The sequence below is a fragment of the Phocoena phocoena genome, chromosome 11 (assembly GCF_963924675.1).
Source record: "Phocoena phocoena chromosome 11, mPhoPho1.1, whole genome shotgun sequence".
NCBI lineage: Eukaryota > Metazoa > Chordata > Mammalia > Artiodactyla > Phocoenidae > Phocoena > Phocoena phocoena.
Genome location: NC_089229.1, coordinates 43,692,717 through 43,707,792, shown reverse-complemented (window position 1 = coordinate 43,707,792; position 15,076 = coordinate 43,692,717).

Sequence of the window (15,076 nt, the reverse complement as noted above, 5' to 3'; positions counted from 1 at the left end):
TTCTTCTATTCTTGGTTTGAGAGTTTTTCTCAGGATGTATCTCGGATATTGTCAAAAGATTTCTGTTTATTAAGACGATCATAATGTTTTTCCATTTTCAATTTGTTAATATAGTGAATTACATCAGTTTACTTTTAAGTGTTAAATCTACCTTATATTCCTAGGGTAAAACCTACTTGAGTATAATTTGTTATCTTTATTTGTGGGGATTCATTTGCTAAAATTTTGTATATAATTTTTACATCTATATTCTTAAGGTATATTGGTCTCTGTAGTTTAATTGAAATATATTTGACTGGTTTTGGTGTCAGGATAATTCTGGTCCCATAATATAAATTGAGACATATTCCCGCCTCTCACATTATCTCTAAGAGTTTATGTAGAACTGATATTAATTCTTCCGTAAATATTTGATAGAAATTAATAGTTAAGTGAACTAGGCTGGGAGTTTCTTTGAGGGTTAATATTTTCAATAACAAAGTCAATATCCTTAATAGGTACAGGGCTACTCAGATTTTCTATAACTTCTTTCGTGAGCTGTGTTAATTGTGTCTTTAAAGAAACTTGCTTGCTTAATCCAAGTTGTCAAATGTATTGGCCAAAACATTAATACTATCCCTTAATATCCTTTTAATATTTGTAGAAACTAGAGTTATGTAACCCCTCTCATTCCAGGTGTTGTTAATATGTGTCTTTTTTTTAATTTGATCATCCTAGCTAGAATTTTATCAATTTTATTGATCTTCTCAAAGAGCCACCTTTTGATTTCATTGATTGTCTCTATTGTTTTCATTTCATATTTCATAGATTTTCAGTCTGGTCTTTATTTTAAAATTTATTCTAATTACTATGGTTTTAATTTAATCTTTTCCTTGTTTCTTAATATGGAAGATGAAGTCGTTTGTTTTGAGATCTTTCTTCTCTTCTTCTTTAGGTATTTAGCGCCATAAAGATACCAAGTACTGCTTTAGCTGTTACTTATAAAATAAGCTGAGGCACATTAAAAGTTTTAAGATTTTGAGCAAACATCAGTTCCCATGGGGCAGCACCAAACAGGAAGTGGTTGGATTGCTTCTACAGGAGCTGGAAAAGGCTTTTATAGAGCAGATGCAGAAGTAAAGCAAAGAAATTATTTTGTTCCCTATAGATTAAGTGGTTGCCTTATTTGGGAAAATTCTGGTTGGCTTTTTGTGATTGGCTGTTCTTAAATTTTATTGAGCACATTTATAGGACTTCACTTTGGCTTAGGTTTTGGTTTGCTTACATAGGCTACCAACGTATCAGAGCTACCTCAGTCTAATGACCTCCTTTTTTAATTACTCTAACAGCTACCTGAACAGTTTTTGATGTGTGTTTTTGCTTCCTTTCATTCAAAGTATTTTCTAGGGTCACTTTTGATTTCTTCTTTTGCTCTGTAGATTAATTAGAATTGTCTTATTTAGGCTCTCAGTGTTTGGGGAATTTCCAGACATCCATATATTTGGATACATTATTTTTATGAAGTTTGAAATATCTTCTATGTTTGCTAAGGATTTTTCTTTTTCACTTATGTATTATTTAGAAGTTATTTCAATCCTTTGAAATGCATTGAGACTCATTTTATGGGCTACCATATGGCTTATATTGGTTAATGTACTATGTGGATTTGCAAATTTTCATGCTGTAGTTATAGTACCTAGTGTTCTATAAATATCAATTGGGTCAATATGTTGATAGCGTTCTTCAGATAATTTACATTGTTACCAATTTTTAAACTATATTTGTTCCACTGTATCTTGAAAGATGGGTTTAAATGCCTAAACCTATGATCATAAAATTGTTTATTTTTCACTTAATTCAATACTTATTCATGAATAAGTATACATACATTTACAATTCTTCCTGATGTACTGACCTTTCTTCCCTTCTTCATTACCTTTCTTCCCTTCTTCCTTCCTTCCTTTCTTGCTTCCTTCCATCCTTTTTCTTCCTTTCTTTCTTTCTCTTTCTTCCTTCCTTCCTTCCTTCCTTCCTTCCTTCCTTCCTTCCTTCCTCCCTCCCTCTCTCCCTCCCTCCCTCCCCCCCCCCTCTTTCTTTCTTTCCTTTCCTGGTGATCTGAGTTACTCATGCTGTCATCCCTCTTCAGCCTTGAGAACCTCCTTTATTATCTCTTGTAGTACAGGTTTGCTGATGACCACTTCTTTCATCTTTGTTTTGCCTGAAAATATCTTTAGTTTGCCTTTATTCTTGAAGAGTGTTTTCACAATATATAGAGCAGTTAGTCGATTTTTTCCCTAGTATTTTAGAGTATTTTGGCCTTCATATTTCATGATGAGATGTCAGTAGTCATTAAAGTTATAGTTCTCCTATATGTTTTCTGTCATTTTTGTCTGGCCACTTTGAAAATTTTCCCTTTATATTTAGTTTTGGTCACTTTGATTATTTTGTGCATACCATGGTTTTTTTCATATTCATCCTGTTGAGGGGAGCTTCTTGAACCAACACATTTATATTTTTCTTTATCTTTGGAAAAATTTTGGCTTTTACATTTTTATACACTGAAATATATTTTCTACCCATTTTCTCTCTCTCTACCTTCCACTACTTCTCTTTAAAATGTTACACTTTGTGTTATATTCCCTGGTATTTCTTAGGTTTGAATAATTTCTTTCAAATTTTGTTCTCTCTGTCCTTCATATTAGTTTATTTGTATCAATTTATCTTTAAGCTCACTACTTTTTCTGTCTTAAGCCCATTATGCTGTTAAGAACATCCAGTTATTTTAAAATTTTACTTATTGTGATTTTCTTGGTTTCAGAATTTCCATTTTATACTTTGTCAATATTTCAAATATTTTTATTCATTGTGAATCACATCTTTCTCTACTTCACTGAGCTTAATTATAATAACTGTATTAAAATCCTTGTCTGCTAATTTCAACATCTGGGTGATCTCAAATTAATGTTGATCTCAACTAATGGACTTTCCTATTGAGAATGGGGTACATTTTCTTGGTTCATAGTATGTTATGTAATTTTTTATTTTACTCTGGACATGTGTTTTGACTCTCCTCTCAGAATCTTCCTATTTTGATTCACCCACCAATGCCTACAGGTCATATTATTTTCTCCAAAGATTATAGTTGTTATCTGTGGGAAGGTGAGAAATGGTGGGAGCTTACTTAGTTATACTGAAAATAGAAATTTTGTAAATCAGTTTTTTTAATTTGTGCTAGTGTAATTCATATGGAGAAATTATACTTTCCCTGGAACCACTGGAAATTCATATGGAATAAATGAAACCTCAACTCATATCATACCATACCAAAAAAATAGCTTGAAATGGGTAATTGTACTGAACAGAAATGCTAAAAACTTAAATTTTATATAAGGAAACAAAGGAGAGAATCCTTATGATATTAAGGTAGATAAAGTTCACATGGGTAGGATACAAGAAGCAATTCCATAAAATAAAATATTAATAAATGTGTGTGGTAGCTAGTCTCCAGGATGGTCCTGGTCATCCCCTAGTACTTCCTGGTATTCACAACTCTGTGTAATTCTTCTCACATTGTATGGGGTTGGAATGTGTCACCAATAGACTATGGCAGAAGTGATCATAGGTCATTCTCTGAGATTGAGTTATATCAAATACTGTGATTTCCATCTTGGTCTCTTGGGCTCTTGCTCTTGCTCTATCTCTATTTCTACTTCTCTCCCTCTTTTGGATGACACCTGTTCAAGAAATTGAACTGCCTTGCCATAAGCAGCCCTATGGAGAAGCCTAGGTTGGAGGAACTGGAGACTGGGTGATAACCATGTGAATAAGAGTAAAAGCCGATTCTCCAGCTCAGGTCCAACCAGCAGTTTTACGGCAACCTCATGAGAGATCCTGAGCCAGAAACATCTATCTAGCTGTTCCTAGATTACTGACCCTCACAACTAAGTAAGATAATGTGTTGTTTATTTAAGCTGCTAAATTTGGAAGAAATCTGCTACACAGCAATAGGTAGCTACCAAATGGGGTTTTGTAAACAATGAAAAAATATGTTCTTTTAAAGAAACTGCTAAGAAAATGAAAAGGTAAGATGCATGTTGTGAAAAATGATTCACAAAAATGTACATGACAAAAGTATAACTAGAATATTAAAAAGCCACTTACGACAAAAACCCAATTTTTAAAATGGACCAAAAAAATTGAACACTTCACCAAAAAGATATTCAGATGGTCAGTAAGGACATGAAGAGATACTCACTATCATTAATCTTCAGAGAAAGAAAAACAAAATCAAAATGAGATACCACTATACGTCCACCCACTAGAATAGCTAAGTTTAAATGGCTGGCAATACAATCTGTTGGATAAGGCATGGAGCAACTAGAACTATTCTTTACTGCCAATGGGAATTAAAGTGGACAAGCACTTTGGAAAATTGTTTGGCAGTTTCTTAAAAAGTTAAATATACACTTATCATATGGCCCAGCAATTTCTCTACCAGGTATTTATCTGAAGTAATTGAGAACACTTGTCTAAAAATGACCTATATGTGAATGTGTTCACTAACTCTCTTCATAAAAATGTCCACACACTGCAACACTACTCATTAATATAAGGAACATATAACATGATGAATTTTAAAAACATTATGTTGAACAGAAGAAATCAGATGCAAAAGACTAAAGACTGTAAGATTTCATTTATATGAAATTCTAGACTATGCAAAACAATTAAACAGTGACAGGAACCAGATCAGTTTTTGCCAAGGAGTGGGATGTGAGGGAGGGGCATGGATTGACTGCAAAGGAACATGACGGGTTGTTTTGAGATAATAGATAATAGGATCATTGAGGTGCTAGTTCCATGGCTACATGAATTTGTGAAAATTCTTCAAACTGTGCATTTTATATCTGTGTATTTTATTGTATATAAATTTATCTTAAGTTGTTTAAGAAGGCAGTAAATTTTTGTAGAGCACGTGAAGCTATGCATAATTATTTTTATTTTTAAAATTGAGCTTAAATACCTGAGATAAAGACCAAATACATACCTGAGCACTTGTTCTAAGACTATATTCTGATTATTAAGTACTCTACGACCTTTTTACAGGTTTTAGATTTGATAACTACAAATATTTTTCCATGTTTAAATAAGTCATAAAGATAAATCAACCATGCTTTATTTTTATAAACTACTTGTGTATGTGTGAGTGTGTTAAAATATATGTGTGTATGTATATGGGGGAAAAGAATAGAAGAGGTGATCAAAGGAGACTAATAACATAAGAAGGAAAAGAGAAATAAGTAGATTGTTCTATACTAAATTAGAACTAAATTTTATCCACCTTCCTTATTTCAATACAAAAATATTCAAAACTTGAATTTTTTAAATATTTAAAGAAATACATAAATTATTCTACATAATGGTGTGAACCTAAACTGCAAAGTTAAATAGCACAATAACTCTGCTAACTTAACTATTTATATACTTTGCATTTTATTATTATCTTGTCAACTTTTTCCAGCATTCACTTCTAAAGTTATTTATTTCATGTTTAGAGAAAGAACACCAAGCTTGGATACTGGGGAACAAGATCTCTGCCACTTGCTAGTTATAAAATTACTTTGGAGAAATAACTTAGAGTCTGTGAATCTTAGTTTAATCATCTGTGAAATGGGGACTCAATTAGGAAGGTGATTAAAGGATCACAAACATGACTTTACTTCTGAAGCTTCAGATTTTGTAGCTAAAGTTCAAAAGGCTTATTTTATATATACACATGCACACTTATATATATAAAATACAGAGAGGGATCATTTATATTGAATTTGATTTTGATTTGCATTTTATATATCAATATGTGAAAGAATTGTTCTTGATTTTGACCATTAACATAGCTAATTCAATGAAGTGTTCATTCCACTAAACTCCGTTGCATGTTAAGAGTTCTGGTGATCAATTTTCTCCCTCCGTGAATCTTCCAGTATAAGTTATAAAATATGAAGGAAAAAATCTTTTAATAACCCCTCAACAATTATACAAACAGGCTCTTTAAAAGATAATTTATTGAATCTTTGTTATTAATATTATCATTGTTACAGATATACCCACTTCATATATCCCCTCATATTTTATAAAAAATGGCATTAATGCCATTTTTAATAGTGACTTGAATAACAAGTCACTATTTAATTATTTGATTTCAGGCATAACAGATGTATCCCTTATACACTTATAATGATGTATTCTTTAGCTTGCTATCCTCAAGTCACTGACAAATAAAGGTGCCAATTGACAAAGGCAGCTTTCAAAACATATAGCTGTTTATTTTTTCATTTTAGTTTTAGGTAGGATTTTGTAAGCTCATCACATTTTTTATGGATTATTTTTCTATTCAAAGAGCAAGAAAGCAAACATGAAATTGAAGCCTCCAAAACTCTCAAAACCACTATTGCCATTCTAGAAAATTAGGAGAAGCTAAGCTACTTGGTGTTTATAAAAGCATCAGATAGCAGAGATTGAAAATCAGTATTTCAAAATTTCCATTTAAAGTCAAAGTGAATGACTTTATGTCATATTAGTCAGCATTGTTGCAAGTCCTTTAAAATATATAGGGCCATAATGGATGTCAAATGAGATACAGGGGAAAAACATAGTGTGAAAAAAAAAAAGATTCTTAAAAGACAGACCCTACACATAGCATTGCGTTAATACATATCCTACTTCTCTATTTCTAGGGTTTCTTTCTTCCTTTTTTTCTTCTTTTTTTTCTGTTGGCCATTATCTTGTGGCATTTCATGTAGTCACTGCTGTAAATTAAAACTCACATTTTTCAGCACCGATATGAAAGAGAGTGACTCATGATAAATAGCCTTTAATATGCCATGTTTCCCAGGTGATTTACTAATACAGTTCTTGCAAACGGCTGATAGGAATAGTCATGCATTTTAGATGTAGATCTTTCTTTGAAATTTTCATGTTACACAAATGTCATCTAAGAGAGGCCTGAGAAAGTAAAACAACAAAAAAAATCCACAATATTAGCCAGCATTTTAAAATACACTGTTGCTTCATGTGTAACAACTTTTTGTCTTAATAGTTATGAGTTGAATTATAATATCAGCCCTCTTGAGTTTAAATTCCAGCTTCAACACCTTGACCTTGGGCAAGACACATAATGACTGTAAGCCTTAGTTTTCCTATCTGTAGGATAAGAAAATCATAGGACATATCTCATGTATTTGCTAGGCGGTACGAAGTAAATGCTACCTACAGTACCAGGTATAATACCTGGAATAAATTAAGGATTAAAAATGTTAACTTGCCTTAGTCTGTTCTGGCTACTATAACAACGCCACGGACTGGGTGAGGTATAAACAACAAACATTTATTTTTCATACTTCTGGAGGTTGGTAGTCCCAGATCAGGAAGCCAGCATAGTCCGGTAAGTGCCCTCTTCCCAGTCTCACTTCTGGTATCCTCACATGATGGAAGGGGCTAAGGACCTCTGTGGAATCTCTTTTTTAAGGTATCAATCCCATTGATTGACCTAATTGCCTCCCAAAGGCTCTACCTCCTAAAATGACCACATTGGGTGTTAGGCTTCCAAAATGTGCACTGGGGGTGGGAGGAGACACAAACACTCAGACCATAGCACTAACATTGCTGTTTTTATTTTATTTTATTTTGTTATCATTGTAATGAGCAATATATTATTCATCAATTACATTGCTAATTACAGAGATCAGTTTACATCACCTTTATTAAGTAAACAATGGTAGGAGTATTTAACAAGCATTGTATTTCCAACGTTCAAAATTCAATGTGAGTAGCAGAACCCAAAGATTAACTGGTACACATAATTACCAAATTTACCAGACATTTTATTATCCTGTGTTTATGTATTTGTTGAGGCAGATTTATATATTCACTCTAAGGTAATACAGTTGTTCTGAAGTGATTCTCAAGATGGTCGGTCCAATTAAATTGAAAATCCTTTAAAACTAGAAGATATATTAGAGATGCCATGATGAATTATACAACATAAACTTCAAAGGGAGGTAGAAGAGTTATCCTTACATCTGACTCTTTTCATTTACTGAGATCACAAATGAAACCTATGGGGGGAAAATAAGCTTTGTGATATCTAAAGGCAGGGTTTTGGTGCACCACAGGACCCATTACTTTGATAAAACAAGTAATTTCATAAATATCTCTGTACTTTGATATCTCAAAGTGAGAGGTATAGGGATATTAGACGTTGATTGCAGTAGATGCACTAGATCTATCAGAGGATAGATTGCTATTTGAATGTCTCTGATTAAATTATCCAGAAGAATTGTTTTCTAGTTTCAGTATTGCAATGGAAAATCTGAGGCAAACCTAAATTTTCTTCCTTTTCAGTCACAAATTTTTGAACTTTTCTTCTTCTTCATAGATTTTTTTTTCTACTGATACTTTCTTTTTCTTTTCCATTTTCTTTTTTTTTATTTTAACATCTTTTATTGGAGTATAATTGCTTTACAATGTTGAGTTAGTTTCTGCTGTATAACAAAGTGAATCAGCTATATGTATACATATATCCCCATATCCCCTCCCTTGTGCATCTCCCTCCTACCATCCCTATCCCACCCCTCTAGGTGGTCACAAAGCACCGAACTGATTTCCCTGTGCTATGTGGCTGCTTCCCACTAGCTATCTATTTTACATTTGGTAGCATATATATGTCAATGCCACTCTCTCACTTCATCTCAGCCTACCCTTCCCCCTCCCCGTATCCTCAAGTCCATGTCTATGTCTGTGTCTTTATTCCTGTTCTGACCCTAGGTTCTTCAGAACCAGTTTTTTTTTTAGATTCCATATATATGTGTTGGCATACGGTATTTGTTTTTCTCTTTCTGACTTACTTCACTCTGTATGACAGATTCTAGGTCCATCCACCTCACTACAAATAACTCAATTTCATTTCTTTTTATGGATGAGTAATATTCCATTGTATATATGTGCCACATCTTCTTTATCCATTCATCTATTGATAGACACTTAGGTTGTTTCCATGTCCTGGCTATTGTAAATAGAGCTGCAATGAACATTATGGTACATGACTCTTTTTGAATTATGGTTTACTCAGGGTATTGTTTCTCTTTTTTTTTCCCTCTTTTTTGACTTTCTTTACATTGAATTTCCCTTAAATGCTATGTCTTTTCAATCCACTTAATTAGGGAATGGTTTAATCTGGGAAATATTTCTGATTTTTGCTTCTTTTTCTAGTACTGCAGTTTTTTCTCTGGAGTACCCCATGTACAGAGGGTAGCTATTGTCTTCTGTCTCCCATATCTGCTAAATTTTTTGCAAATCCTTTTTATATGTTTTGTTTCCCATTAAAATAGGATGGTAGGTTGAGGTGCACAGCTACTTCTGTCTTCTTCACTATGAATCAACATCTCTCACATCCTCCCTCCATACTTTTATTAGACCCAATTAGATTATTAGAACCAATTAAAGTCTATGGTTAATAAACAAATAAACTATTTCCTTTGCACACTCTCAGTTCCCTTCCCTGCTCTGCCTCAGTTGTACTTTCTAAATCCTTACCTATTTCAGCAATGCACTAAGCTTTCTGGCACTTCTCATTCTAAATTCATAACAGTTAAGTTTAAGTGAGACCTCAGTGCTCCCTGATAGTGTTGCCCTTCACCTCATATGTCACTCTCCAAAAGGACTATTTTACACTGTTTTCACATTTCTCAATATATCAGCCTTTTCTCCTCTTCCCATTACTTTCTGCTTGTGACCTTATTATCTACTCATTTCAGTTGAAAAATAGAGGAAATTAGAAGAGAATTTCTATATAAGTCCACCACGACTTCCACAAAATATCCTGCATTAGTAACTATATACAGAATCTTTCCTCCTGTTGTTACAGATGAATTATCAGTGTGCCTCTTAATGGCCAACTCTTCTATCTGCGCTGGATCTCATGACCTCTCAAGTATTAGAAGTTTGTTTTCTTATTAGTCCTCTCTCTTCTGAATTATAATTATTCTCTCTGTACTGGATCAAATATGCTGAACATTTCCCACCTTAAAGAAAAATAATACACACATCATAGACAAAACTCCCTAGACTCTAATTTGTGCTTTCAGAACAACCTTAAAGAAATGTGTCACTCCACTATTTTCTTCCTTTCCTCATTCTCTCTTGAACTTATTCCAACCTTGAGTGAAGTCCTTACACTCCACAAAACCAAAACATGCTAAGGTCAGCAATGATCTCCTCATTACAAAATCCAATGATCAATTCCAAATCCTCATTCTACTCAACCTACAACCTGAAAACGTAATGCAGTTGAACACTACTTCTTTCTTAAAATACACTGTTTACGTGAAATCCAGAGCCCACAGTTCTCTTGATTATTTTTCTAATTTACTATTTTCGGGCTAATATTCTTACTGTTCCTAAATTCACCAGTGTTGCAATATTGGTATATCTCAGGGATCAATCCTTGGACTTTCAGTATCTATGCTAAATCCAAGCTTATCTCATTTAGTACATGGCTTTAAATATCATTTACATGTTATCTAATCCCAACAATGTTTTTAAATTATCCTTCCTTCCTCTAGAGTGAAGTTCTATGAGAACATGGGGTTTGTTTTGTTTATTGCCATATCTTCACTGCTTAGAACAATGTCTGCATATTGTTGTTGAACGATTACATGAATAAGTGAATAAAAAAACAAATGAGCTCACAGCCAAATTTTAAGCACTTGGAAGGGTGCTTAACTATTCTGTTCTGTTTTACTCAGAAGAGATTTTCTCAATGCTGTAATGACTTTCTTCCTGTTCGTCTTGACAGAATTCAGACAAGTGCAGAATAACATGTATTAACAAACTATCTTCCTCTCTACCACTTTTGATAAAACGGTGTATTTATGTTACCAGTGTATTCCTCCAAATATAGAACTCACTTTGGAGGACTCATGAGGTCCCAGGTAGAAGATAGGCCATGGTGATACAGTTGTGTTAGCAAACAATTATAAGTCAAATGCCAGTGCATTTTGTTCATTCCCTTACTATCTGACCAAGCATTTTCTGAGTATCAGAGACTGAATAAATACTAAGGGAGGGAAGAGTGATGAGAATGGAGTGTAGAATTCTAGATGCTGTAAAAAAAGTTCTCCACATTGACCTTTAGAATGAGAGAAGATAAAAAAGTGGTGTACAACTGGAAAAGAGGAGGGAAACTCTTTTTCTTTCATAGATTATATATTTAAAAAACAAAAGGTGGAAAATGGGTATGAAAAAATTACCAGTTAGTAAGTAAAGCTAGTAATATGCTTGATTAAAAAGTACTTAGACAAATAGGTAGAAATGCATTTTATTCTAGTAATAAGCAGTGAGGAAAGAAATTAAAATATTGTCTTCACAATTGGCAATATAAGTATATGAAATGCCCAATAATGCCCTTTTCTAGAATATGAAGAATAAAAAAAATGCAGAAATGACTCTGAATAGATGGAAGTACATAATCTGTCCTTGGATATGAATATTACATATTTTCAAAATGCTGTTTTCCTAAGTTAATATTTTAAATAACACCAGCTTTAATTTTGAATTAGAGAAACTGTTTCTAAAGTTGGTATTAAAAGAGAAACATCCTAGAATAATCAGAAAATGTCTGTATGAAAGGAGGATTAGGATGGTGACAAAGGAAGTATTTCAGTTGGATACCAAAGGATAAAGCTTCAGTTAATAAAATAAGTTATTTGTGCATGAGTAGACTGACAGATCAATGGAGCATAATAGAGAATCCAGAAACAGCCCCCAAAATATGAATTGATTTAATCTATGAAAATTAGTGGGGAAAACAAGGATTAGTAAAGAGACTATGGTAGGGAATTGAGTAGCTATTTGAATAAATCTGGATTTCTACTATATACCCTATTATAAAATTAATACCAGAAGTGTCCAATTTAAAAATGTAAAAGTGAGTTCAAAAAAGTACCAGAATAAATATGTTTTTTCATGTCTTCAGTTGGATGCCTAAGGATGGCATAGAATCTATAAGCCATAAAGACAAAGATTGAGAAAAATGCAAGAAAAAAACATTAACAAATGCATAAAACAAAAACAGATTGAAAAATATTTGCAATGCATAACAGGCAATTTACTTCATGTATAAGCAGCCATTTCAAATCAGTAGGAAGGAAAAATACCTTGTTGGAAAAAATAGGCAAAGATATAAATTCACTGCTTTTGGAAAAAAATTAAAACAGGCACTCATATATGAAAATATACTTACTATTACTTAATTCAAAATATAAATTAAAACAAAAATTAGAAAACATCTCTCTAAAGTGAGACAAGGGAGTTCCCTGGTGTTCTAGTGGTTAGAATCTGTGGCCCAGGTTCAACCCCTGGTTGGGGAACTGGTATCCTGCAAGCCATGTGGTGTGGCCAAAAAGAAAAAAATTAAAAATTAAATTAAATTAAAAACCTTGAAAAAAAAAGTGAGACAAAACTCTGGATGGGTGAGGATGAGGGAAAATGTGTATCCTAATAGAGAGGAGCTGTTGGTAACCTTAGTAACACTAAAATTATCACATATCTAAAATATTTTTGAATTTTAGTAAAACTAAAAACTTGCATATTTTGAAGACTTTGGAATATGATAGGAGGGACCAGGTAAAGGGGTGTCAAAAATAGGAAAAGCAATAATTAATACAAATAAACAAACAAAATTTCTTAAGATAATAGTTTAAGCAGTGCATCTGTTGAGCACTTTTATCTACTTAAGTTACATTTTAATAAAAACATTAAAATAACAACAAAGAAGAATCTCACAGAGAATGAGAAAATTAAGTGATTTTGAAAGGCAGGAAAAAATGTGTTCAGGTTGACAGTCCATTAAAAACATGGAAGACAGAGTAAGCTTAAGTTCAAAGCAGGAAACAGTAAGAAATCTTACTTGTTAAGAGAACTTCCATTACAGTAGGAAAAGTGAATAATATGGTTAGAAATGTTGGCATAATATTGATTATGATTTCTGGGCTACTTAAGGAATTTGAAATTTATCTTGAATATAATGGGAGTCCATTAAAATATTTTCAGAAGATCAATTTGAGATCACTTGAAGAATGGATTTGAGATGGAAGAAAGATGAATTTGCAGTGAGGATAGAGAATGAAGATGAATTCAGATTTATAGGAATTGGGATGACAAAGCCTTGGTGAATGATTGAAATGTGGAATGGGAAAGAGACTTTTTAAAGACTCTTAAGGATCTCATAAATCCTTAAGGGGGACTTCTTAAGAATCTCATAAACATTGAAGCAATCACAGAGATAGAAAATTAAAGGTAAAGATAAGTTTGGCAGAGAAAGAATGGAGCTGGGGAAATTATGTAATTAATTATAGATATAATGATACTCAGGTTCTTATGAAACACTCTGGTGCAGGTGTCCATCGGACAAATGAAACTAAGAATCTTTAGCTCAGAAGCAGGTTTTAGGCTTGTGAAAAAGATATGGAAGCCTCCAAGCTACAATAGAATCTGAAAACATGGGAAAGAAATCACTGAAGGAAAGAATGCCAAATGAGAAGAGTGGATGACGATGGAGAGAAACTTGGTCCTACAGCCACTTAAGGGATCGTATGATGGAAAGGAGCTGGTAATGGCAGGGGCGGGGAGAGGCATAATAGTTAAATTTTTGAGGTGAGTCAGTCACACCTTCTAGATTTAATTTGCATTTTGTTTCTTACCAACATTATTTTGTGGCAAGTTAGTTTCCTCTCTTCAATAAAATACTCACCCAGTAGTGTTATTCAGAAAATTAAAGGAGAAAATGCATTTGGAGTACTCACTAGTGTATTCTAAAATTGTAGTACCTAATGGGTATTAACTATAATGGTATAAGGAGAAAAAGTAGAAAAGATTAGAGAGAACAAGGAGAGTGTGGTGTTAAGGAAACCATGAGAGTACACTATTTTAAAAATGTACTTTTCCTATTTCTTATGGATGTGAACACCAGTTTGATGGTGGAAAGAAAAAATGAAATGCATTTTATTTAGCCACTGTCTCTCAGGAACAGGAACAACCTATCTTTCCACTCCAAAGACAGAAGATTGCAAAGAAAATAGGCGGCTTCTAATAACAGTGATTATGGCATTATTAGTGAGTATTCTTCTATAGGGTAAAATTCTTTCTTTCCTTGTGTAGGCATATATTCTTCTGCTTTATTCATGATGTAATTTTTTTTAACAACCATGTGAACATTTGTGAAATTGTAGGCATTCATCAAGAAAATGTTTAAGGACACTTGTCATAACTGTGCATTATAAAATCATGATTAACAGTTGAAATAAAGACATGGGTATGGTTGTTAACAAATACACTAACGATAGATGAATGCACACTGGAGGAGATCAATTTTGTGGTCAAATTAATAATGCAAAGGAGACTCAAATTTCTAGAGACAGGTGAGAATATTATCTTGGCAGATTTGCCACTAGTTATTATGATAGCAGAGGCAATTGCTATACAAAGAAATTATCCATATGTTTTAATTGTGAAATTAACAAGTGACATAATCAAAATGCTAATTGACAATCAGTGAAAAGCTATGTATATTATCTCATTTTAGTGTGTTTTTAAGTTTCATGATAAAATCTATAATTGTAAACATCAGGTACAAAAGATGAGCAAACAGTAAAATAATCTAAAAAACTATTGCAATTACTAGAATTTAAATGTCTAAGGAAAGCATTTTTTTTCTATGGAAATCTCAATGTTAATTTTAACAGCGATGCAGCTGAAGAAAAATCATGGTTTTCTAGTATTTAACAGAGTTTAGCATGGATTTAGAAATAAATGATAGACACATATTGCTGAAATTTTTAATTTTAATAAATTTTAACACTCTACCATTTAGTCACTTAATGAACAAAACTCTTTAAGATAATATTTTAAAAGAACAAAGTTCAAACTTAATTTTTAGGACTATTTTTTCTTTATTACTCAAAAGACAGAGCATTAAGAATGCTGGGAATTACTAATTCATTATTCCAATTCTAGTAGTTTATTCTACAGAAATAATATAAAT